The following is a 26,451-nucleotide window of genomic DNA, read 5'->3' on the forward strand; positions in this document are numbered from 1 at the left end:
TGACACACCAGTGCTGTGGGTGCTAGTCGAGGAAACGTTCAGCAGCAAGGCAAAAGGTTGCGCAAAGAAGGTGCTAGACCTGCCAAGTGTGGTGCCCACCCAAGACACCACTGCGATTACAGTTAAGATCCCCCAAAGACAGAAAAGAAGGCTGAGGAACTGGCCAAGAGGAAGAGAGCTGTGCGCCAGTCCAAGGGTAAGAGGGTTGGCCGGAAAAAGAGAGCCGGGTGGTCAACCCAGGAAGAAGGGGGTTGCAGCAGGTGAGGTGTTCCTTGCTAGCTCCACCAGTTTTTTGAGGTACCGCCTACTGCTAGTGGGGCCAGGTTGCCTGCTCCTGGCATAGGGGCAGGGTTACCCGTGGTAGTGGGGCCATCTCTGGTGATGGGCAAGGTGTGTCAAGCAGCGGTAAGTGGTACGTACCACAGGGTGGTTGGATTATAATAGCGATATAACCTGCATTGGCCAGACTAACAGGTACTACTGTATTTGTCATTTATTCAGCGCTTTACTGCAAAGCGCTGGGCATAAAAAATAGTTACAGTACAATAATGTAAGATTTGGTACCTTTACAGAGGCGTTTCACCCTGAAACACCCTGTATTGACCCTTCGCCCTCGTTAAATGCCCTTGGCTGCATAGTGTAACCTATGTGCCATATGCGCAGGTGCAGCAAGAGAAGTCTATGAGGAAGAGCAGGGTTGGGGACATCATGGGGTGCATGTGGCAAAGGGAGCGGGGGAGAAGTGGGCATACAGCATAAAAGAAACAATACAGCAACAATATTAGAGAATAGGCCATAGGTTAAGTAAAGCATTTGTCCTTTCAAAAACCCCAGGCCTAGGGTCCTGACCAAACATGAATTTCTCAAGCGCTCCGCTGCTGCGATGTGCTGGAGAAATGTTGCAAGTTGCTGTTCCCAGGAGAATGTGGCCGCAGGGGAATGGGATCAACAGATACACTCGAGGACAGCGAGCCAGGAACCTGGGTGCTCGCTTGGAAACAGAGAATTAACACAAATAAATGCAGGCAAGAAAAATTAAATCACGGTAGGGTAGGAATTCCAAATCGCCGCTTGGCAGATGGGCCTGTGAAGAGGGCTGTGGGGCGAGGGATGGTGGGGATGGGAGCCCGGAGGGGACCAATCACCAGAAGAATTTCAGTGTCCCTAGAGTGCAACAGTGTTTTGTGTCCTTGCTGAGGGCTGCGGGGCACCTCATTGGTCGGATGCTGTGTGAATGGCTCCCCTTTGCCAAGCTCAGTTTGTCTTGTGTGCCACATGAGAGCTGACCAATGGCAGCTTAATAAAGTTCCAGTGGTCAGCACAATCACATAATCCTACTAAATGTCATTGTATGGCGGTGTGGGAAGGTTTGTGACGTTGCAAGGGGTGTTGTTGGGCAACAAGGGCCAGGATTAACTGCACTAATCATAAGTGCTCAATGTATGCTCAGATATAGGTGCGAGAGGTCAGTAATGCGAGTGGGGCAACTATTTGATGCTTTATCAACATATGCCATTTTATTCTTAAAAGAAATATACTCAAAATGCCCCACCATCCCTACTCTGCTGAGGATTTCCCTGCCTAACCAAAGCTAAGGGGAAACACTAACACAGGATAACTGGACCTCACACTAAGCAACAAATACACAAAGAAAAGATATGGCAATACAACATAATGAACACCATTCACTCTCTAAATAACCTTCTACTGTCCTGGGTGATTTCGCTTCCCCAGGATTCAAGGTCAATTCCGTTAGTTTTCAGCCAAAGAAAGAAACTGCTCAAAGCAGTTCTTGATATTTCAAAGTCAATGTAAAGGTGTGTTAACCACAGTTCCAATAATAGCAAATATCTTCTCTTTGGTGAAATATCCACTTTCCACTTCCACCAAATAGCACCAGTGGCAATCCCAGCCACGGTGTTTTGTAGCCACCTCCAGAAGCCTTTCCACAGTTCAAAGGAAATGCAACAGCCACACCTGCCAGGAATGCACAATTCTTGGTTAACTGTTTTAACATTCCCAATGGTATACATGTCTGAAATCACTACACTGTGCTGCTGCTTCCACTTCAACAACTTCCCTTCGACTTGGTTCACTAAGAGAACAGTCACCTTTGTCTCACAGTACTCCACTTTGTTTAGACTACTACACTGTTGCATCTACTAACAACCAGATACACCACCACAGCTTCAGTACTTGGGACAACGACTACTACTACTACTATTACTAATACTACAGCTTCAATGATTTGTACCTACACTTCAAAGTACAACTTCTTCAAGCAGGCAAGGGACTCTGCCTGTGAATAACTCTTCAAAAGGGGCAGCCTCTTTGCCTCTCTTGTCTGTCTGCCACAACAACAACCTAGGTTTGCCTTTAAGACTTGCATCTCTCTGTCTTCCAGAGTCTCTGGCACTACAGGTTGTGTCAACTTCAAAATAGTCTTTACAAGCAGCCAGTTTCCCTTCCCCAACTTCCTCAGCCCAAATAATTACCCAGATGCCTTGGTGCCACTCTCTTAGCTTCAGGTAATGTTTGCACAGTTGTACCTTACGCCAATTAAACTGTTATTAACTCCACAGTGCAGTTAGATTGCTTGTTAACTTTGAGAAAGACTTTTTCCACTGTTAATATGGGGAGACTCTTGAGTTGGGCAATGCATGTTCTCTTCAGTAATATATACACTTAACTTCTTACATATGAAAGGTATGCCGCGTTAGAACCAAGAATAGAGTTAAGTCTTTCCTTAGAAACACAATTAGGTACACGCGACCACTTCTTAATGTAGTTTTCACAAGTTTATTTATTTCACTTGTAAAGCGTGCACAAGCCCTCCGGCCTCAGGTTGCAACAATGATGTTATCAAGGTCAGGTATTTGTTAATGGTCTTGTAATGTTCACGCCTCTCAATTAGTGTCACGCAACCACTCCTTAATATAGTAATAGTCTTTTGATATGATATATGTTATTTATAACGCGCTTAATACACAGAGGTTTCTAAGCGCGGACCCGGGTATCGAACCGTGTTGCTCTGTGTCGCGGTCTTGCTTCCAAGGCGAACACATTGCCCCTGAGCTATCCTCCCGAGACTTTTAAAGATTGAACAATCTGTTTAAACAGTGCTCGCTTCACACACGATTAAAATGACTTTCACATTTCAGCAAGTGCTACATTTCCATTTTCCGGGTATTTCAGCTTTAACAAACAACTTCTACTCGCTTTAAATCTTATGCGAGTGAACAGGGAACTGGATACGGTTACTGGCAATGCTTGTACAAGGTGTTAGAATGCCATGCTTCACTCACCAGCTTCTTTGACACTTGCTCTGCATGTCGCACTGCTTCCACGCCTTCTGCCACAACGTCTACTGCTTCTGGCTTCTCAGGGACCCACACCCTTCCTCTGTGAAGGTGTCGCCAATCCAGCGACCTGTTTTCAGAGCCTCTCTCGCTCCTGAGACACACGGTTTGGCAACTGCTCCTCACCTCGGTCTCTAGCACGTTCTCAGCGTGGCAACCACGCTCACATGGGGAACAATAGCACTCCTGAGTTTTGGGGAACAGGACCCTCTCAGAACAAGCAGGTGAAACCTGCTGTCTCCACGTTCTGCCGTCCCTCTGGTTCTCCCACTTCTGCTGGGTTTGCCAGCCTTGTGCATTCTTCCTTCTGCTGCAACTCACATTCCAGTTACAGTTACAGCTCCCTCCTCTCCTTCCAATTTCTGCACCCAAGGGCAATTTTACGCCTCCCAAGTTCTCAAGTGTGGGCTGTTGGACATAATTGCCAGACTACTGCAACTGCATGCCTCTTCAGCCCCCTTTCTCGCCCCAGTACCAATGGGATTATGGGACTTGTAGTCCCCATCAACAAAGTTAGCTCTTTCAATAATAGAGTTAATTTTAAGGGTGGATGCATTTCCCCTTAAACTCATTAAAGATGGACTGTTAGAATTAGTTGGTACAGAGGAAGGTATTGAATTTAAGGCATTTGCGCTAGCGCCTGTTATATTGTACTTTGGGAGTAAGGAAAGTGTTTATTCTGAGATACCTTTAAAGCTCTTTCCGTTAATAAGGCGTGCCCAGCTTAAACAGATTTATACCCCAGGTTACAGATATTATATGGGCTCAGGGACATTTTTAGCGACAATATGCAATTACCTCTTTTGGCAACCCAGAAAGGCAATTCCTTTCAGAGGACAAATACTGTGTATCATGCCACGGGATCTCACCACCTTGGGCCCCGTCTCCTCCCAGGTTATCCTCCCTCAGTACACCAGCCCCAAGGCCAGGATCAGGAAGCGTCTTCCTTTCCCTGGCCACCTGGGAAGAGACTTTGAGGGATCAGGAGGATTCTTCACATAGTAGCCCCACCAATCGGCTTAATAGGGAATTTTTCAAGAGGTTTCAAATATGCTCATGCAAATTATATGTTACGCTCACCTGGCTCCCACAGGGGCGTCGATCTGAACTGGACAGCTGCGGTCTCCACCAATGTGACGTGTGGTGCCGAGATGACAGACTGGACTGGCCCACCTAGCTTCGTTTGCTTGGCCCGTAGGAGTATTCTTCTGCAAATGGAGAAAGGGAATTAACCACCCGTGGAGTTGAGTGTTAACCCCCACCCCTGCTGTTCTCCCCACTGATCACCTTTAATGTCCCCTCTTATAGTCTCACATGCTGGTTTGGAAAGATGAGCTCTCCATCCTGCATTGAGCGCAGGGGCGCGTAGATAACCAGTTGCTTCACTGGTTCGAAGAATTGGTGAGTTCCAGAACAATATTGACTCTGAGATTTCCGGCGAGACGCCGTAAGTATATAGTTCGTAAGAGTTCAAATGTCTGACTTTCACTCTTGTCCGATTCCTTGCAGGTTGCAGCTTGATCCTAGCGAAGAGTTCCTCGTGGCAACCGGTAACATTCAGGTAAGGATTTGTATTATCCAACAGTTCAATAAAATAATGTCAGTATGTAACCTGTTGCTTTCTCCATTATTCAGGTGCTGAGAGAAATTATGAAGTCTCGGGGAAAAATGCCTCCAGCGGTAAAATTAGGTAAGTCTATTGTGGTGAGAAGGATTCCCCTTGTCTGTCCCTTTGTTTCACCTTGCAGTCCTTTTGTTCCCCTTAGGGGCCGGGGTATGGCAAAGATGCGGTGGAGGCTGCACCGACCCGTGAAGGGGAATAGTACCCCCGGCGGTAAAATCAGGTAAGTTTATGAGGGGTAACTAATATTTCCTCTGTTTATTCCCTTGGCTCACCTTGCTGTTCTTGTGTTCCCCTTAGGTGCTGGAGTGCGGCGGGAACATGAAGAAGGATGCGGTGGATAGTGAGTTCAGCGCGGCGCTGCAGCAGGCGAGGCAACGCGCATAAAATAACTTCTTTCTTCCAGCTCGAAGGCACGGTGGATCGGGAATTCAGGTAAGGATCAAAGGTATTGCTCTTGTTCTAACCTTTTCTCCTTCTTTCTCCCTTTTTCTAGGAGCTCCAGACTCGAGGCGGGCGTGGCAGAAGACTGGATGCAGACTTGCAGGCACGGTGAGCGTTACGCTGCTGGATGCAGAATAACGCGAAGCATGTGCTTCTCTTCGGGCGTGGTTTAAATAGCCTCCAAAGTAGTCCCAGGTAAGTATTCCTCCCTGACCCCACCCGAGTAAAAAATAGTCCCTAGGTAAAGTAGTCCCTTCCAAGCCTCTTTTGGCTTGGAGTTCTTGCAGTATGGTCTGCATCAGGTAAGTTTTAATCTATGAGCCTGACGCCAGGACTGCACCCAAATAGCCCCTAGCAAGGGTTGTTGGGCTTGCTTGGAATAACTTGATGCCTGCTTCCGGGGTTGCTGGACTTGATCTGGATTCCCCGGGGTAGGCATCATGACAGCACTCCCGCCCCGCCCCCCCCCCACCCCCGCCCCCAAGGCCCCTCCTAAAGTCGTTCTTCGCCGTGGTTTTGGTTTGTCTGGGAAATTTCAGTGGAATTTTTTCACCAATCGGGGCGCATGAACGTGGTCACTATGTTCCCATGACCTTTCCTGTGGTCCGTAACCTTTCCAATCGATTAAATAAAAAAGCTTTGACTTCACTAGCTTGGAATCCGACCTCAAATTCGGGTTCCCCATCTATAAGGATGGGGTCTGGTGGCTTGCTTAGTCTTGTCCCTGGTTGCACTAGCTTCAAAAGTGACGCATGAAAGACGGGGTGAATTTGCATATTAGCAGGTAAGTCCAACTTGACGGCCACTGGGTTGATAATGGCCTTAATTGAGTAAGGTCCAAAATATCTGAGGTTAAAGGTCCGTGTTCCCTTTAGAGGTATGTTTTTTGTGGCCATACTTGGTCCCCTATCTGGTATTGTGGAGTATCACTTCTATGCCGATCAGCATTTTTTTTTTCGCTTGTTTTAAATGTGCAGTTGCTTTCTTAAAGGCTTGTGTAATCGCAGCGTGCAGATGGTCCACTGCGGGCATTTCTAAGTGTTGGGGTGAGTCAAGGTCTGAGGTTCGAGGATGGTGCCCATATAAGGTATAAAAGGGGCTTTGTCCAGTTCCAGCATGTACTGAATTATTGTATGCATATTCGGCGATCCAAAGAATGTCCTTCCAATTACTCTCAGTCTGATATAACATACAACGCAGGTATTGTTCAAGAGTCTGGTTTGTCCTCTCCGTTGACCATCGATTTGCGCCAATTGACAACATTTCCTCCAAAAATGTGAAATGAATTGACTGCCCCGGTCAGAGACCAATACGGATGGAAATCCGTGTATGCGAACAATGTTTTCGAGGAACTCCTTGGCCAGGATTGAAGCTGAAGGTAATCCCTTTAAAGGAATAAAGTGGGCCATCTTGGATAAAAGATCCACAATAACTAAAATGGTGTTAAATCCATTGCATGGAGGTAGATCAGTAATAAAGTCTAACGATAAGGTGTGCCATGGTGTAGGCGGAATGTCTAAAGGTTTTAAGAGTCCAGCTGGTTTTCTCTTCTGACTTCTGTTTTGGGCGCAAATGCCACAAGACATTACAAATGATTTAATATCCTTTCGCCAGGTGGGCCACCAGAATGGTCTCTTAATTTTAGCTTCAGTCTTTGCGATACCTGGGTGCCCCTCCATTAGGGTGTCATGATAATGGGAAAGGACTAGCTCTTGTAGTTCCTTGTGTGGCAGAAATAGCCGCCCCTGGTAATAAGGCAGGTCATTGGTGACAGAGTAGTCCGGGCCTTTCTTTACCCAGTCCTGCAGGGCTGTAGGATCAAAGAGTTGCTGGATCTTTGCCTGAATGTCCTCTGGTGTCTGTAGAGTAGTCATGTCATGATCACTGCTTCCAAGGAGCCAGGACCAGCCCAACGTCCTTGGAAGCAGGCCCCTAATCCTAAGCCTAGGCACCAGCCGGTCCCTACTGGGACCTTTTGGACCTTGTCCTGGCGCCAGTGGCACCAGGCTCATCAAAGCCATCGGTCCCGGCACTGGAAGCGCCGGGCTCATACTATATGTGAAGATGCTTGGGTGGACTTACCTGCAGCAGACCATGCTGCTTACTTACCAGCTACATAGGAATCCTCTGTAAGCCGGAACTATTTTCTTACCTGGGTGGGGCAAGCTCCACGCCTGGATACAACACTGGAACTCTTCTGGAACAGGAACTCTTTTCTTACCTAGGCGGGGCCGTGGAGGAAGACGCCTCATCACTCCTAGGCTATTTAAACTACACCCGATTGATGAAGCGTGCTTCGCGTTATTCTGCATCTGCAGCAGAACGCTCACCGAGTCTGTTCCAGCTTTTCTTCTTCCGATCCGGTACCTGCAAGAACAATACTTACCATTCCAGTATCCAGTCTTCAGCAGCGCCTGTAAAAGACAAGAAACAACAGGTTAGCACGACGACTTCACATGCAACGCATTCCTCACCTGGTCCATCGGCAGCGACCATTTCTTCACGCTGCACCTCCGCCTGTGGAGACAAAAGCATAGTTATTACTCACCGGCAATCCGCGAATTCCAGATGTTTTCAACACTGCAACCCAGCATCTGAAAGACAAAAGAAGAGACATTAGACAGGTATTTACTTACGCCCATCGCGCTCTCCACAATAGAGCGCCTGCAACTACTCCGGCGTTTTCATCACCTCTTCAGCACGAACTCACAGCTGTGAAGGAAAGAGACAGTTAAAGCGCTTGCATATACTCACTCATTTCCAAGCGCTTCTTTCCAAGGCTCTGGCTCCAGCTTTGGCTCTCTTCATACCATCTTCAAACGCTAGAGCCCTGCAAAACAAATAGAACAAAGCATTATTCCGAGCCCTGTTCAATACTTACGTGTCCACGCACCTAAAGACTATATGGACTAAAAGGTGTCCGGAAACTCACCGCTCGTGCTGTTAACTGCGGTTGCGATCCTCTGATGTTAAGAGGCCTACGTTTCACCCAGTGAAGGAACTGGCAACGGCACCCTGCACCAGACGCAGATGGAGAGCCCAGCATTCACCTATCTAAGGTGAGCACGTTAACCTGGGGGCTCTACGGAGAAGCTAGAAGAGAGAGAGAGAGAGAGAAAAAAGGACACTCGATTGCCCAGATCTTTAACCCCATATATTCTTCCATCTGCAGAAATCTCACCCTTCGAGTTCGACACACAGTGCGAAGAGGCTCAGCCCCAGAAGCCAATCGAGTCCTGCACATCACTTTTCGAGTCACAGACGCCTTCCTGCCTAGACCAGCGCCTCCGTGGGAATCAGGTGAGCGTTACAAGTCATGCCAAGAATCTTTTGTTTGGAAATTATAGGTACTGGCTCTGGGTTCACTTCTGCCTCTCCCATCCCTATTCGGGATAAGGCGTCTGCTTTACCATTCTTGCAACCTAGGTTATCACGAAATCGAACTCGGCAAAGAACAATGCCCATCGGAGTTGGCGTGACGATTGGGCCTTGGCTGTCTTTAAACACTGCAAGTTCCGGTGATCACAGTAAAGGTATTCCTGGCACCGAGAAGATCGTGCCGCCAAGCCTTGAAGGCAGATTTAATGGCTAATAACTCCTTGTCGGTAACCGCATAGTTTAACTCAGGTGCCGAGAACTTTCTGGACCAAAATGCTATTGGGTGAAGCTGGCCAGTTTCAGGGTCCTTTTGGGACAGGACAGCTCCCATGGCTAAACTGGATGCATCAATTTCCACTATGTATGGAAGTTCAGGGCGTGGGTGCTTTAGTACAGGTGCAGACGTGAATTTCACTTTCAGCTCTTGGAAGGCATTTTCAGCTTCTTCAGTCCACATAAAGCGTTTGTTTTTTCGCAAGAGTGCTGTGATGGGATGTACCACATGTGAGAAATCTGGGATGATCCTGCGGTAGAAGTTGGCAAAGCCGAGCATGCTTTGTACTTAACTGAACTTGGTGATGGCCACTTAAGAATTGCATCCACCTTTCGTGAGCCCATTCGGACTCCTTTTGGACTCAGCATAAACCCAAGGAATCCAACTTCCGTGGCATGAAAAACGCATTTTTCCAGTTTTGCATATAGTTTGTGCTGGCGCAATTTCTCAAGGACTGCTCGGACGTGCTTCACATGGTCACATTCTGAAGAGGAGTACACTAGAATATCATCGATATATACGACAACACAAACGTCAATGAGTTAACGAAGGACATTGCTCATAAAGTATTGGAAAGCTGCTGGTGCATTGCACAACCCGAAGGGCATCACCTGGCATTCGAATAACCCGTACTCAGTGCGAAAAGCAGTCTTCTATTCGTCGCCCTCTTTCACACGTACCAGATGGTATGCCCCCCGGAGATCCAACTTAGTGTATATGCAAGCGTCCTTTACTTGGTCTGGTAGTTCGGGGATCAGAGGCAATGGGTATCGGTTCTTAACAGTGATCTGGTTCAATGCGCGGTAGTCGATGCACGTTCTGAGGTCACCGTCCTTTTTGGGCACGAAGAACAAAGCTGAAGATGCAGGGGACTTGGATGGGCGAATGAAGCCATTAGCAAGGTACTGGTCTAGGTATTGCTGTAGGTGAAGGTTCTCAGGTTCCGTAAGGGCGTAGATCCTGCTACAAGGGGGTTGTGCACCGGGTATGAGATTGATTTGACAATCGCACAATCTGTTCTTTTTGGAAGACATCCTGGAATTCTTCATATTCTGGAGGTAATTGCACGACTGATGTGGTGACTGTGGCCAAGCCTGCGTTCAAGTTTTTCTTTGGTAACAGGTTTGTGCACAGTCCGGGAAGGTTATTCTCTTCTCTCGCCATTCAATACAAGGATTATGTGTTTCCAACCAAGGTATCCCCAGTATTATTTGGAACTGTGGGGCTTTGATTAGATCAAACACAATAGTCTCTCGATGCCCATCCTGACCCAATAGTGTCATCTCTGCTGTGGAATGAGTTACAGGCCCAGAGGCAATTTCAGTTCCATCGACTGTGGTGATGACATCTGAGGTGGTCTTTCGGCAGAGAGGTAGATTCATCCTGGAAGCCAATTCGTAGTCCACATAGTTTCCTATGGCCCCGCTATCAATGTATGCCCTTACTGCGTGCATACGTGATGGCTGCCTTGGATCTACGAAGACCCTTGGTATGATGAAATGCGAGGTCTGATTATCCTCCAAGCTCGGCAAGCGGACCTCTACGCTTGTCGGGTGTGGTCGTTTCCAGAGTCTGTCTCCATATGGCTTTTATGGGCAGCTCCTACCACCATCTTTGGTGGTTTTACAGGGCGATCCCGTAGAAAATGCCCAGAAGTTCCACAATATAGACACAATTGCATTTGCAGTCTCCTTTCTCTTTCCTTCTGGGTTAATGGTCCTTTGACCCCTCTGATTTGCATGGGTTCGGAAGCATCTGCTCCTTTGGGGTTACCGTGGGTTTTGACCAACACCCGATTCTCAAACTTGGCTTGATCAGCCTTTCTGTTCTGAAGTCTGATCTAACTGGACCACTAAGTCTATATATTCAGCGCAGTCTTGAGGTGGGTTCACAACTTGAGCCAAGACATCCTCGAGTTCTCCTAGAAGCCCTCGATGAAATAACGTTATTCGTTTTACCTTGGGCCATCCAGTTTCCACTATCAACCTATTAAAGGTCGCGATGTAGGATAGAAGGTCCTGGTTACCCTGTCGTAAGGACAAAAGTTCGTTATCCGGGCAAATAGTCTTTCCATGCTCATTTGAAAGCCCTGAAAATCCCAAAGAATTGGGTCATCCTGATTAACTGGTGGAATTGACCAATCAGCTGCACTGCCGCTGAGATATGACAATACAAAGGCTACCTTGGCTTGATTGTTTGGGAAGGCTCCAGGTCTGCATAAAAAGTGCAAGCGGCATTGGTTCATAAACACGGCGAACCTTTTGGGGTCCCCGGCAAAGCGTTTGGGCGGAGCTAATGGAATAGTTCCTGGTAGGTTTATTTGCACAGGGTTACTCGATGAGACACAATAGCTGGATTCCCCCCCCCCCCGACCCCCACCAGAGTCCTGGTAGGGGCGTTTGGGCAGCCTGGCTTTGCAGTAGTTGCCTAGCAAGGTCATCAGTTGGCTCCTTTGACAAAATCAGTTCTCTCCTAAGAGCATTGGTTTCTTGACGGGCGGAATGCACTTCAGCCCTCAGTTCCCCTAGTAATTGGGCCAATTGGTCAGTTTCTGAGGTATCCATAACGCCCGGGTGGGAATTTGTGGGTAGGCTTTGCGTTCTGTTACGCTCACCTGGCTCCCACAGGGGCGTCGATCTGAACTGGACAGCTGCGGTCTCCATCAATGTGACGCGTGGTGCTGAGATGACAGACTGGACTGGAATGGCCCACCTAGCTTTGTTTGCTTGGCCCGTAAGAGTATTCTTCTGCAAATGGAGAAAGGGAATTAACCACCCGTGGAGTTAAGTGTTAACCCCCAACCCCGCTGTTCTCCCCACTGATCACCTTTAATGTCCCCTCTTATAGTCTCACCTGATGGTTTGGAAAGATGAGCTCTCCATCCTGCATTGAGCGCAGGGGCCCGTAGATAACCAGTTGCTTCACTGGTTCGAAGGAATTGGTGAGTTCCAGAACAATATTGACTCTGAGATTTCCGGCGAGACGCCGCAAGTATATAGTTCGTAAGAGTTCAAATGTCTGACTTTCACTCTTGTCCGATTACTTGCAGGTTGCAGCTTGACCCTAGCGAAGAGTTCCTCGTGGCAACCGGTAACATTCAGGTAAGGATTTGTATTATCCAACAGTTCGATAAAATAACCTGTTGCTTTCTCCATTATTCAGGTGCTGAGAGAAATTATGAAGTCTCGGGGAATAATGCCTCCGGCGGTAAAATTAGGTAAGTTTATTGTGGTGAGAAGGATTCCCCTTGTCTGTCCCTTTGTTTCACCTTGCTGTCCTTTTGTTCCCCTTAGGGACCGGGGTACAGCGAAGATGCGGTGGAGGCTGCGCCAACCCGTGAAGGGGAATAGTACCCCCGGCGGTAAAATCAGGTAAGTTTATGGGGGGTAACTAATATTTCCTCTGTTTATTCCCTTGGCTCACCTTGCTGTTCTTGTGTTCCCCTTAGGTGCCGGAGTGCGGCGGGAACATGAAGAAGGATGCAGTGGATAGTGAAGATGCTGCGAAGGCCGGTGAGTTCAGCGCGGCGCTGCAGCAGGCGAGGCAACGCGCATAAAATAACTTCTTTCTTCCAGCTCGAAGGCGCGGTGGATCGGGAATTCAGGTAAGGATCAAAGGTATTGCTCTTGTTCTAACATTTACTCCTTCTTTCTCCCTTTTTCTAGGAGCTCCAGACTCGAGGCGGGCGTGGCAGAAGACTGGATGCAGACTTGCAGGCACAGTGAGCGTTACGCTGCTGGATGCAGAATAACGCGAAGCGTGTGCTGCTCTTCGGGCGTGGTTTAAATAGCCTCCAAAGTAGTCCCAGGTAAGTATTCCTCCCTGACCCCACCCGAGTAAAAAAATAGTCCCTAGGTAAAGTAGTCCCTTCCAAGCCTCTTTTGGCTTGGAGTTCTTGCAGCATGGTCTGCATCAGGTAAGTTTTAATCTATGAGCCTGGCGCCAGGACTGACTCTCCATATGAGCCTGGCGCCATAGACGCCAGGACTGCACCCAAATAGCCCCTAGCAGGGGTTGTTGGGCTTGCTTGGAATAACTTGGTGCCTGCTTCCGGGGTTGCTGGACTTGATCTGGATCCCCGGGGGTAGGCATCATGACATTATGTTGGATCATGAAAAAGTGGGTAGCGTTGAAAGCTCTCTTCATTCAGTTCTGTTCCGCCATGCTGTTTGAACCGTGCTCTCCAAGCTGCGCCTGGGCCTATAATAAACTGCTACTTCCTGCTTGGTGTACACTCCTTTTTGGATTACTTTGGTGTTCAAGTCGTTACCAGCCTTGGAAGACCACAGATACATTTGGATGGGGGTGGGAGGGTGGGCCAGGCGAGTGCAGACTAGTCTCACATGCATAACCGAGGAGACCCGCAGACGCAGAGCTCACAAAGTTATAACTGGTCCCGAGCACCGCCCACGCTGTCGAGCCATAGGGAAGGCTTGGTACCGCAATCTCTTGGTCACATGCGTATATGAATGCATGATACCGCAGATGCATTCCTACAGGGGGCGAGGGGGGGGGGGAGAGGACGATCGGCCATAGTAGTTGTTCCTTTTTAGTTCCACTCCTCTGATAGGGAGCAGTGCGTGGCTGGCATGTCTGCGTTCAAGCAGAAGAGTGTGCAGAAGGTGGCGGACCCCATTAGATGGGAGTTGCGCATAGTGCAGGCGATTGTATAGTTGCGTAATGTTTGGGGATGGGGTGTTTATGATTTGCTGATTCGCTGAAAGAGGGCGTGCAGTAAAATAGTATTTGTTGGGAACATCTGTTTTGGTTTTTGGTGTTTTGTTGGATTATTAGGGGTTGGAGTATTTGTTGGTTTATGTGGAGTCGGCTGAGGTGGAAGGGTCCGCACCGGAGATGACTTGTACATATTTGCACTTGGCATAGTAGTTGTTGATGCAGTGGTGGAGAAGGCCAAGCGTTTGCAAGCTGAGTATTTAAGGAGTAGGATCACAGACGAATTAGAGATAGTGGTCCAACACCTGCCCACGTGTAAAGCCCCAGGGTCGGACGGTCTTCCTAGTGAATTCTATAAAACATTCAAACAAGAGGTGCTCCCCCTTGTTGCCGGCTATGCTTAATGAGGCGTTCGAACACAGTGTACTACCAGAGTCCCTACGGGAGGCGGTGATCATTCTGATTGCTAAACCAGGAAGCCAAACACAGACTGTGGGTCATACAGACCCCTATCGATGCTTAACCAAGACAGCAAAATCTTAACGGCAGTGCTGGCTAACAGGCTCAAGCGAGTGATTGGCAAATTGATACACCCAGATCAAACAGGCTATGTCCCTGGCAGGAACATAACAGATAACATTAGGCGACTCCACCACATTATTGATCATACAGAAAAGGACCACGGCGAGATGGCAATAATCTCACTGGATGCTATCAAGGCCTTCGATTCGGTGAGATGGCCTTGGTTGCTGGCGGCTCTGGGGGAGTACGGGATGGGGCCAGTGTATCTGAGATGGGTTAAAATGCTATATAGCTCCCCAATCGCCAGGGTCAAAACAGGTGCAATAATCTCGGACAAATGGCAACTGAGTAGGGGCACTAGACAGGGCTGCCCCTGGTCACCCATGCTGTACATCCTTGCGCTGGAGCCACTGGCAGTCTGCCTCAGACAACAGTACGGTGAGAGAGGGATCCATACTGTGGGGGGTACACATCTCATATCACTGTATGCCGATGACATACTCTTATATTTGCGCTTCCCAGAGGAAAATCTACAATATGTCCTGGAGGTGATGGAACGCTACGCCACCCTCTCAGGCATAGCAGTAAACACCAAGAAGTCAAGCATGTTTCCTCTGGGAAGATATAGAAGTACCCAGCCGAGAAGTCTACCGGTTTTGCCGATACCCTGGCAGACCGAGACGTTCCGATACCTGGGAATTAATATATACCATACGATAGAAGAGGAACACAAACATAATACGGAAAAGGCAATTGAAGGCATCAAGAATAGTATGGGGTTCTGGTCCAGGCTACCCCTGGCCATGATGGGCAGGGCGGCTGTGATTAAAATGGTAGTCCTGCCCAGAGTGTTGCACTTTTTTGTAAACATCCAGTATGTGATCCCCAAACGCTTCTTTGTGAAACTCCACAGTCTGTGCAGGGGTTTCATATAGCACAACTCCACGAACAGGATGGCCGTCTGGCAACTGCAGAACTCGTGTGACAAGGGGGGTATAAATCTGCCGAACTTCGGGTTATACTACTTGGCGGGACAGCTGCAGTATGTGGTCAGATGGTTGTCTGAGGAGGAAACGGCCGAATCCAGGCTACTGTACAAGGACCCCCCGCCCCCTTCTTTCTCAGAGAGACGGTGTGGTTGCCCAAACCAAGGGTGCTGGGAATGGCAAGACTGTTGGTGTTGGGCTGGGAGATATGGCGCAAAGCATGGCTACTAGTGGGGAACCCAACCCTGCTTTCCCTACAGGTGCCGTTAGTGGCGCTCTGCGGGGAGGACTCTCAAATGATTAAAGGGATCCGTAGTTACTGGGAACCGGTGGGCTTGGCGACCCTGCAAGATATATGGCAGGAGGGGGTGGCACTAGACTTTCAGAGATTGATTTGAGGACCATGGGGTGCATAAAGGCCAACATATTACCTACGTTAGAATCATTAAACACGTGCGAAAAAGGTGGCCTGAGGCAGTGCTTGCGGAACAACCTGACACAACAATTGAGACGATGTATGATATTTCAGAGGGTGGGCACGAAATATCCCGTTTGTATGAGTTGTTGGGGGACTAGGGTGGGAAAGGAGCTGATTCAACTGATGCGCGACTGGGAGGAGGAGGTGGGAGAACCCATGTCGGACAGAGCCCAAAGATATCCTAAGAAGTTATCCTGAAATGCGAGGTTTCAGCAGATACAGCTGTATGTCACTCACAGAGCATACATGTCCCCCAGAAAAATGGCAAGGTTCGGAGGCCCGATGGCACAGAAATGCCCACGGTGCGGGGAGGCGGAAGCTGGGATGCTACACATGTTTTGGGCTTGCCCGGAGGTGGGGAGGTTTTGGACAGAGCTGAAGATGTGTCTTGGGGAAAAAGGGATCACATTGGAGGTGGAGTCAGCCTGGGCGTGCATGCTGGGGGGCTTTACCAGACCACGCAACCTGAAGCAAATGAGCAAGATGAAAGATCTGGCTTTCATCCTGGCCAAACAAAGAATCGCAATGTGCTGGAAAGCAGCCCATCGACCTAGAATTGAGATGTGGTGGGCGGACCTCATAAAGTGGGCAGATGCGGAAACGAGTGCCTGGTACGAAGCAGTCAGCAGAGGGGGAGAGGAGAAGGTAGGACCTCTGATTGCATGGAGACAACTAGTGGCCTCAATGGTGGGACCCTCCCAGGCCGACCATAGTGAGGATAATACAGCTGAGATAACTGAAGTAGACATGCCTGGAGATGAATAAAATAGTGACACAGAAACAATTCTCGAGTTTTGGGGCAGGAGGGGGGCTGACACGTTTGATTTGTAATACAATATTGTGAAGCTTATATGAGGATGTCCTCAACGTTTGTATCGTTTGGAATGTTAAGAAATTATAAAATTAATTTTTTAAAAAATTACAAAAAATTTAGGGAATAGGTGGGCCTCTGGAGAGGGCCATCATTGTACTAACGCAGAGTGAAAGGATGGGCCTGTGGAGAGGGCCAATGGATTACAGTAGTGCATGTGTAGATGGAATAAGAATGAATGTTTGAGGGGAAGGTGGGGTGCTGGAAAGGTGAGATTGAGAAGAGGGTATTTGGGGGGAGGCATGAAGGGCAAAAGGGTAATTTGGACATTTGGAAAGGTTTAAAGTTAACAGAGGGGAGAGAACTCCAGCTGATTGTATAGTCAGAGTGCATACAGGGGAGAAATGTCATTTAGAATAGACATTCCCTAGGACCATTTATGAGTTGCCCCAATATTGTGAAAAAACATGAAAATACCACTTTCAGTGGGTGCTGGACACGGTTTCTGTGAATGACCAGGAGAAGGAACGTTCAAAAGCGGAATAATAGAACGTATGTTCTCTAATAGAACATATGCTCTCATATTTATTAGCATCATATAAAGGAGCAAAGCTCAAGAGCAGGCAACATATTTTAGGGCTTTGGAAGCTCTACGAGAAAGGGAGGAGCATGGGAAGGGGACCGGGCAGGATGGTGACGCAACAGGGCTACCTAGTGCTCCCCCCCCCCTTCCTACAGGTTGTACCCAACGCTGAAACCAGCAGAAGGATTCACAAACCCACGTTGCATGACTCCAAGCAGAGGGGGGCAGAAAAGGAAAACACGAAGAGGACAGTACTAGGGGACAAAAAGAAAAGGGTGACCGAAAGAACGTGGCGGACATAGAAAAGAGCATGCAACGACAGTTGGACACAATGTTCAAGGAGGCCAAGAGGGTGATCAAAAAGGATGTGTGGAAACAGGAGAAGGGGCAGGTAGAGAAGGGTGGACAACCGGGAAGATGAAGTTTAAAAATTGGACAGCAAGGAATCTGACAAGGAGGTGGAGGGGGAGGGAGCGCTGGATCTGTCTGAAGACTATTATCTTGGACAAGGAGGAGGTAGCAGGAACGAGTACAGGGGGTGAGGGGTGAGACTGAGGCTGCAGATAAGGAGAAGGAGAGGGGAATTAAAAAAAAAAAAGGGGGGGGATGGAGGAACAAGCAAGGACTGGTCTAGGAGCTTCCACAGTAGAAAGGAGAGGATAGGGGAGGCAAAGGTCCCAAGGAGGGGGGGGAGGGGGAGTGCCGGACCCGGATGACCCAAATGCCCATGTTGCAGAAAGAAAGGGGAGAAGCGCATTATGTGCCATGGCAGACGATGGACAGAGACAAATTGTACCTCCCCAGATAGAATAGTGGGGACAGAAGCCAAGGGGTGGCCAGAGATACAATCAACCATAGTAAACTATTACAAACAGAAGCAGGAAAGAGAGGGCGTCAGCAGAAACTGCCACAAAGGTAGAGAACATGTTAGTGCAGAAGAAGCAAGCAAAGCTCTCAATGGAAGGGGCCGTACTCACCCCAGGCCCAATAGAAGTGGTTCCTGCCAAAACAGGGGGGGTTCCCCATGGGAGGGAGGCCAGAGATAGGGGGTACCCACAGTCACAGTATGCCCAACAGTGGGGGGTGCAATTGACCATTTTTACCAACAAGGAGAAGACTTGCCAACCAATGGGATTCTAACAAGGGAGGGGGTACCCGCAGAGAGGTCGGGGGTTTGGATACAGTGAAGCAGGGCCTAGGATTTTAGGGCCATTTTCCACGAATCACAAGAAGGGGGCAGAACGACACAGCAGCAGGCACTAACACAGCACATGTGCCACCCACAAACCCGCAACCCCCACCACAAGCACAGACACTTGCCCAAGCAGGACTGGAAGGGATCCCAGGGCTGCCCACAAATGCACAAGCACCCACACAGACAAACCCACAAGGGGACAGTATACTGCTGGGCCTCAACTACGCAGGAGTAATGGGTCTGGCTGGGAATCCCTTACCATTCCCACAGAATATGATACCCCAATAGGGGTGGCCACATAAAATGCTTGTGTGTCCAGTTCTTGCAGTAACTGAAGAGGATCCCGAGGCAGCAGTGAAGATAGGGCAGAAGGATATCCTTTTTGATCAATACGGGGGCCACCAAATCTTGCATAAAGGAGGGTAGGTTCCTGCTGTTAAATAAAGTTATGGACACACAGGGCTTCTCTGGGGCCATTGTCACAGTTCCAGTAACACTTGCCACTAACAATAGGCACACAACAACTTGTAGTGCCTCTGGTGTACTCGAAACCTACTCCCATAAACATACTGGTGAGGGACTTGTTAAGTAAGCTAAGTGCAACTATTTCTTTTCGGAAAAAGGTATGGTGTGCTTCCTACCTGCCATGTATCCAGCAAGGGCTGCAGTCATTGTACAAGTCTACTATGCACACAGCACATTACTAGGGCAACCCACGCACCACATTCCTGTACGGGGCCCAAATACTATTGAGATGGGTGCCAGGGATGAGAGGAAAGACTTTGACTATCCAAAGAGTTTTTGTTCAAGCCCTCATGGCACAGAAGTGGCCTCAGTTGTGCGGATAATACTGTACTTAGAGGAGGTAATAACACAAAAAGGCAGTGATATGTGGGACAGACTAGGACGACATGGAATGGCGTACCATTCTTTGTATTGATCCTACATTCACATTGACTGGCTTGACTGATGAGCAGCTTTTTGCAGATGGGGAAGAGGAAGTAGTAGTGTTCAAACTGCTAAATATGAGTGATAGAAAGGTTAGTGCTGCAACTGGCACAGATAGTGAGAATGCTTCAGGAAGACTTGAAAAAGGTCCCAGAAACGTTATGGACCAAATGGCCCCATGATGTGGGAGTGCTCCAAGGAGCTGAGGCAGTCATCATAAAAGTGAAGGAGGGGGGGGTGTTGCGGCCCTGGGTGAAACAATACCCACTTTCCCGCAAGGTAGATGAGGGCCTTTACAACACACTCCTCGCCCCATGGCAGCAGGGCATAATACAGACCTCAACATCCCCATGCAACAGAGCCATATAGCCAATCAAAAAAGCAAAAGGAGGGAGATTTATACAGGATCTCTGCCCCCTGAACAATGTGGTAGAGGTAGAGTTCCCACTTCTGCCAAAGCCAGCTACAATATTGTGTAATATTTCTGCTAACGCAAAATATTTCACAATGATTGATTTGAAAAATTCTCTTTTCCATCCCATTACATCCCAATTCCAGATATCTTACTGTGTTCAAGTCCGATTTGAACACACAAGGTTACCATACGGGTACTGCAAGTCCCTCAATATGTTCAACAGGGTGATCCAGATGGAGCTGAGCAATTTGCATGGACCCAGTATGGTAATACTGTACGTTGACAACCTCCTAGTGTGCAGTGCGATGGAGGAACACTGAAGGGCAGACTCAATACTTCTTCGGACCCTGCTAGCCGAGAAACGGTACAAGGTAAACAAGGAGAAGTTACAGTACTGTCAGAGAGAAGTGGTGTACCTTTGACAGATAATATCTCCCGAGCGACAAGAACACCAGAGAGAGTGGAAGCAATAAACAGCACCCTGCCACTTCGTACAGTAAAGACGATGCAGCAGTTCTTGGGATTGTGCAATTACTGCAAAGCCTGGGTGTTTCCAACTATTGCACATTCACAAAGTCCCTCCTTCAAGCACTTAAAGAAGCTCAAAACGTTAACAGCCACATTAAATGGACCTCAGAGATGAACGAAAATATTACTGAACTCCAAGAGGCACTGGCACATGCGCCAGTGTTGGCAACCCTCAACTATAAAGAGAAGTTCTATTAGTTTTCACATTCTGATGCCACTGTGATGACGGCGGTCTTCGCCCAGAGAAAAAAAAACACAGGGGCACAAGCCTCTGGCTTACTACAGAGGTCTGTTAGACCCAGAGATGCAGGGCCACTTCCTCTGCAGACAAGCGCTTGTGGCTGCAGCATTTACCTTAGAAAAAGCAGCAACAATAACAATGGGGTGTCCCAGGATTGTATATGGGTCAGACGATAGACTCCAGCACAGGATGCAGGCACACTGGTGCCGCAGTGGTGTGTCACAAGGAGGGACAATTTCACATTTGGGCCCAAGTGCAATTGCCAGCTCATTATTCAACACAGGCAGCAGAATTGAATTGGTGGCTCTAATAACAGTGTTAGATATGTCAGAGGAGCATGTGGCCAATATCTTTTCAGACTCGGCATAGGTCACCTGCACAGTGCACTCATGGTTGGCTCGATGGGCAAGGAGTGGATTCTAAAGGAGTGATGGGTACCCCGTTCCACATGCTGGCATAACTAATTAAGTTGTTGCAGCTCCCGGTAGAGGTAGCAATAATTAAATATGCTTCTCATACAGACGGCCTGGATTTTATTTCCCCAAGGCAATGACATGCTGACAGAGCAGACAAAGAAGCAGCCCATCTGCCTGAAGGCACTGCCAAGTTATTCCTAGGCAAAGAGGGCAAAGTACTCATGATGGCGTTCGGATCCAAGAGACCTGAGAAGTCCAACGCGGCAGAGCCCTTTAACCCCTTAAGTGCCAAGGACGAGATATCTCGTCATTGGAATTGCATGTGCAGTGCCAAGGACGAGATAACTCGTCCTTTTTGGCACCTTGTTTTGAGCGATCGCTCAAAACTGTAATCCACCGCCGGGCTATGTGAGGGGGAGGTCCCCTAGGTAAGCAGGCCCCCTTCCCCCGTGGCCCCAAAGCATGGGCCCACAGTGCTGGAGACCCCTGGGGGCAGATGATCACTGCCCTCAGGGGTGAGAAAGGAAAAAAAAAAAAAGGCGAGGGAAGGTGGGAGGTGGGAGGTTGGTTTGGGGCCCACTAGGCCACCAGGGATATAGGAAAAAGTGGTGTCCTTGGAAAGGGGAGCTTCTCCCCTTTCCAAGGACACCACGTATATGACACATTGCTGGTCACGGATCAGCACAGAGCGCTCGATCCGTGACCAGCAACCCACTGGACCACCATGGAAATGTTTGTGACGTGGGGGGAGGGGGGCTGCTTCAAGTAAGCAGCCCTCTCCCCTCCCCAACCCCCAAAGCAGGGGGGCACATATGTGCACAACCCTGGGGGCAGATGGCTGATCATCTGCCCCCAGGGAAGGGGGGCAAAAATAAATAAAACAGGGATGGGGTGGGGGGCCTGGGATTTTTTTGTCCCCATGAAATGGTGGTGGCTCTCCCCCTCCCACACCAAGTGGAAAGGGGGGTCACCCCTTGTAGCCCTCCCTGGGGGCAGATTTATGGCCCCAAGCAGGAGTACATGAGGTGGACCCCCGTCCAATCGGGGGGTGGGTGGGAAGGCTACCAGGAATTAGTGTGAAGGCCCCCCCAAAGGATGAGGCCTGCAGGTTAGGCTTCCCTGGGGGTAAATGGCTGATCATCTGCCCCCAGGGAAGGGGGTCAAACAAAAAATGAAAAGAAAAGGGAATTTTGGGTGGGATGAGGGGGGTCACTAGCCACCAGGGATATATTTTACAGAAATGGGGGTGGCCCTCTGCCCCTCACCCCAAGGGGAAATGGGGGCACCCCTTGTAGCCCTCCCTGGGGGCAGATATCTGCTCCTAGGAAGGGGCATCTGACTCCAGGGAGGGCTGAATGAGATGCCCCCCCCTGCATTTGGTGTGGGGGGTAGAGGGTCACCCCCCCAGTACATTAGAAAATTACCTGGCGGTTTAGGGTGCCCCTCAGCCCGCCCTAAGTGTAGTGTACCTTTTCAATTTTTTTATTTTGTTTACAAAACTTGCCTTGGCGCAGAGGGGCACATCGGTGTGCCAATCTGGCCGCGGGGTGCCCAAACCTTACTGCTCCACCCACTGGGGGGCCTGTCCCACAATTTCTGGGGGCCCTCTCCCCCCACCCCAAATGGAGGGGGGTGTACCCAAAAGAGGACACCCGTGGGAATCCACAGAGGTCTGTCTTGTGCAAATAGGCCCAGAATCTACTACCGAGAACCTCCGGCAAATTCCAAATTTGGGGATTAAAAAAAAAAAAAAAAAAAAAAACAATTTCCAGACATTTCACTCTGCTCAACCACCGAAACACGCCACCAACAACAGATATCATACCTTCCAGCGTTCCCACAGGTGACCCAACGAAACGGCTAACCCACTGGTAACCACAAAAGGGTTTGGGGAGATAACCTACAGATTTGGGCATAGGGTGTCCAAGCCACCAAGGAAAACTGGGAACCCCATGCATTTCTGAAAAGAGGGCACCAGTAGGAATCCACAGAGGTCCAACTTGCGCAAAGCGGACCAGAATATTTTACCCAGAACCCCTGACTAAGTGAAAAATGTGTTTTTTTTTGGCACATTTCGGACTTTGCCAGGGCTTCTGGATAATAAATTCTGGGCCGATTTGCGCAAATCATACCTTTGTGGATTGTCACGGGTGTCCTCTTTTCGGAAATGCATGGGGTTCCCTGTTTTCCTTGGTGGCTTGGACACCCGAGGCCCATATCTGTATGCTGTGCTTGTCTGGAGAAAGTGTCAAATTCAGGTGTCGAAACAGACTTGGGGTTACCTGTGTTTTAGGCTTTCCCCTTGGCGCCCAGGTAGGTGCACCCACACATGTGAGGTACCGTTTTCATCGGGAAACCTGTGGGAACGCAGGAAGGTATAACATTTGTTGTGTTTGTGTTAGGGAGAATTCTCTTATAAGACTAATTTCCCAAACCTAGTGAGTCCCCCAGCAGCTTTGTTGGATTTTTGGGTTTTTTTTTTCTCCTGCTAAGAGTGAGACTCTTTTACTCCCACTCTTAGGCACGATTTGAGAAATGTCTCTGACTATTTGTGTGATTTTGGGCTATGGGGTCTTTTACTCCATAGGGTATCATCTATTTTTTGTGTATGTGTTACACAGCACCCTCAGTGCAGTAACACAGGGGTGTCATAGTGACCCCCAAACATAGAATCCTTACCCTGGTACTGACTACTGTCTCCCAGGGCATGTAAAGTCACCATTGACTTTACTAGTCCTAAATTGTGAACAGGACCAGTACAAACCATCATATTGTGGAAGTACTGGAAGGGGTTAATTCGATTGCCCCTGGGTCTGTTTTCAAGGGGGCACTGTCCAGTCCCCCCTTGTCGAGTTTCTGGCTGGTGGCAGTGGTTACCACGCGAAATATTCCACCGGAATATTCTCTATGGGATTTTCCCATTCTTTTTGGTGCAATGTTAAAGATACCGCCGGTTTATTTATTTAATATTAAATCAACGGTTGGGTCTTTTTGCCAGAACTCTTTTCTAAAATGGCGTTTGTGTCCGTCTCTGTAACTCTAACCAAGGTCGAGTCCTTTGTTCCACTTTTTGGCAGGCTTCTCCACAGAAGCCCTCCAGATGGTGCCACTCTGTCTGGGTTCCATAGGATGTGTGGGTAGGGGAATTGGCACCCTGGACTGCGTTGCCTTAGCAGCTCAAGTCGCACTCTATTCTGATTGGCCCAGTGGTGAGCTGCCCGGCTCACCACTTAGCATGTGTGAGTGACAGCTAGGCTGTTGAATGGGGGTTTTTCTGCATAAAAGCAGGGCCTTTGGGACTGGAACTTCAGAAGTCGCCACAGGACCTAAGAATCCGAAGAGGGAAGAAGCTGAGCCATCTGCAACGACGACACCACCGGCGCAGCCCTGCTGCAACGAACTCACCACTTTCCCCAACGACAAGAGAAGATCTTCTGCTGGACGAGTCTTCTTCCTCTGAGCTGGTGGGACCAACCAGTTCGCCCCTTTCGCATTCCAAAGACGTCTCTTGGTCAAATCGCCCGTGCCAAGCACCCCGGCGGCCGGATAGCCAAGCTTCACCACTTTGACCGCGAATAAAAGGAACGCACCTTTTATCGACAAACTCTGCGACTGGTTTCATCCCTGTGCAGTGCAACGACTCCACGTTTCCTCCTCGACGAGATCCTCTCTTCCCCTGGTCGAAACAACGAACTGCAACCACTGCCAGGAACAATTGCCACCACTGGAGCTTCCTCTCTCTTTAAGGGACTGTGTCCTGCCTGGCCTCCCTTTCTTCGGTTTGCCCAAGGTGACCCTTAAATCCTTGGCTTTCCAACTGGGTTGGCCCCAGACCTAACTTTATCTTCTTGAATCGCCCCAACCTATTTTGAACATTCTGCAAATTTTTTTAGTGCATTTCAAACCGTGTGATCCTGGGCACATTTCGCTTTGCTCCATTGAAAGTGGGTCTAACCTATGACCTTTGGCTCTACAGGGTATACTGCCTTCTTTCCCTTGCTGAGAACCCCTAAAAGTGTTGGGACTGGTTTTATTTCTATGCTCTGCCTTTTTCTCTCCCTTTAACTGAACTATTAGAGTGCCATCAGGTTATGCGCTCACATCTGTTTAACAAATCGTGGCGTTTTAACTCTGACTTGTCTGATAGTTATCAAGGGAGGTGTGTATACTTTACCTGACTGTTTTAACTTGCTTTTGATTTAGAGTGCTAGTATATTGCCTAAAGTGTGTTTTAAATAAATAATTATATACTTTTTATACAAAGCTCTGATCAGTGTTTGTTTGCTCTGTGTTTTTGGCCCTATTGTGTATACTCTATATACTGCCCTACTCTTCTTGAGAGAAGTCTGACTGCTCAGCCACAGCTACCAGGTAAATGTGGGTGGTACAGACTGCTAACAATTGGGTTTACTGCTTACTCCTGTAGTCTTAATCTTTTTGCAGTGTTCCCCAAGGGAACTGCACAGGATTCTGCCTAACAGTTTGTGTGGTTTTCATAACATTTTGACCCATTTGCTGGTGCCCTTTGTCACACAACCCTTTCATTTCCCAAATGTGACCTACATTTAGTCGCTGCTTTAGGCACCATACAGTTTTGTAACCTGCACAAGTCACCTACCCTTGAAAAGGTCTGCCTGTGCTCTTTCAAAAAATGGATGCTTGCCGTTCCTCACCACATTGGTGTTCCCGATGTACACATGCTAAGTGCGTCTGTTCAGGCCGTGAGCATAAAACTCCTGTGTACCATGGCTCAGTGTTTGGCTTGTGGTATTGCTTGTTTTGTAAAACACTACAAAATATGTGTGCTTTCCTAACTGCAAGAGTCGGGGGAATGTAGCGGAGCATTGCTTTTCTCAAAATTCATAGAAGCCATTGCCGTACCAAGCCAACCATGTCCAACACATACCTTTTTTCCGGTCATTTTCCCGCTTTCCCCCCCAATCTATGGCATTTTCCCCTACCTAGTTGTTGCCTGACCTACGAAAATCACCCCTTCCTAAACTTGGAATTTTGTCTACTTTTCAGAAACATATGCCTTTCTGTCTTCCAATTCGGCTTTCCTACCCTTTTCTTCCATTCCGTCCATGCATGTCCAATTGGCAAAAATGGCTAAAATCGCCTACCTCTCACAAAACAGTTGATAACCACATCAAAATATTTTTTTTTTGTTTGCACTCAACCTGTTCTTGAAAGCCAGGAAATTGGGGAACTCAGCACAGCAAACCATTTGTTCCTAGCTCTTACAAGGAAAGGACCATAGGCGTCTTTGCACATCATTTTATTGGCATTTTTTGAAAAAACCCAAAATGTTCGCCCTTTTTGCTTATTTTCTCTCACCCCCCTACAGCAACCTAGGACTCCTGGGTGGCATTACGCCCGCCTACATGTGGGAATAAAAGGAGCCAAATTTGGCCGAGATATCTCATGTAACAAAAAAGTTCAAGGCATTGAATGGCCACATAACGAAATCACCAAAAAAGGCCCTGACACTGGGGGGGAAATACCCATGGCACTTAAAGGGTTAATGCATTGCCCAGGTTATTAAATTGCAGGGAGATGTATCTTAGGATGAGAAGGA

Source organism: Ambystoma mexicanum, chromosome 3p (assembly GCF_040938575.1).
Source record: "Ambystoma mexicanum isolate Mex_15411 chromosome 3p, UKY_AmexF1_1, whole genome shotgun sequence".
In the NCBI taxonomy this organism is placed as follows: Eukaryota; Metazoa; Chordata; class Amphibia; order Caudata; family Ambystomatidae; genus Ambystoma; species Ambystoma mexicanum.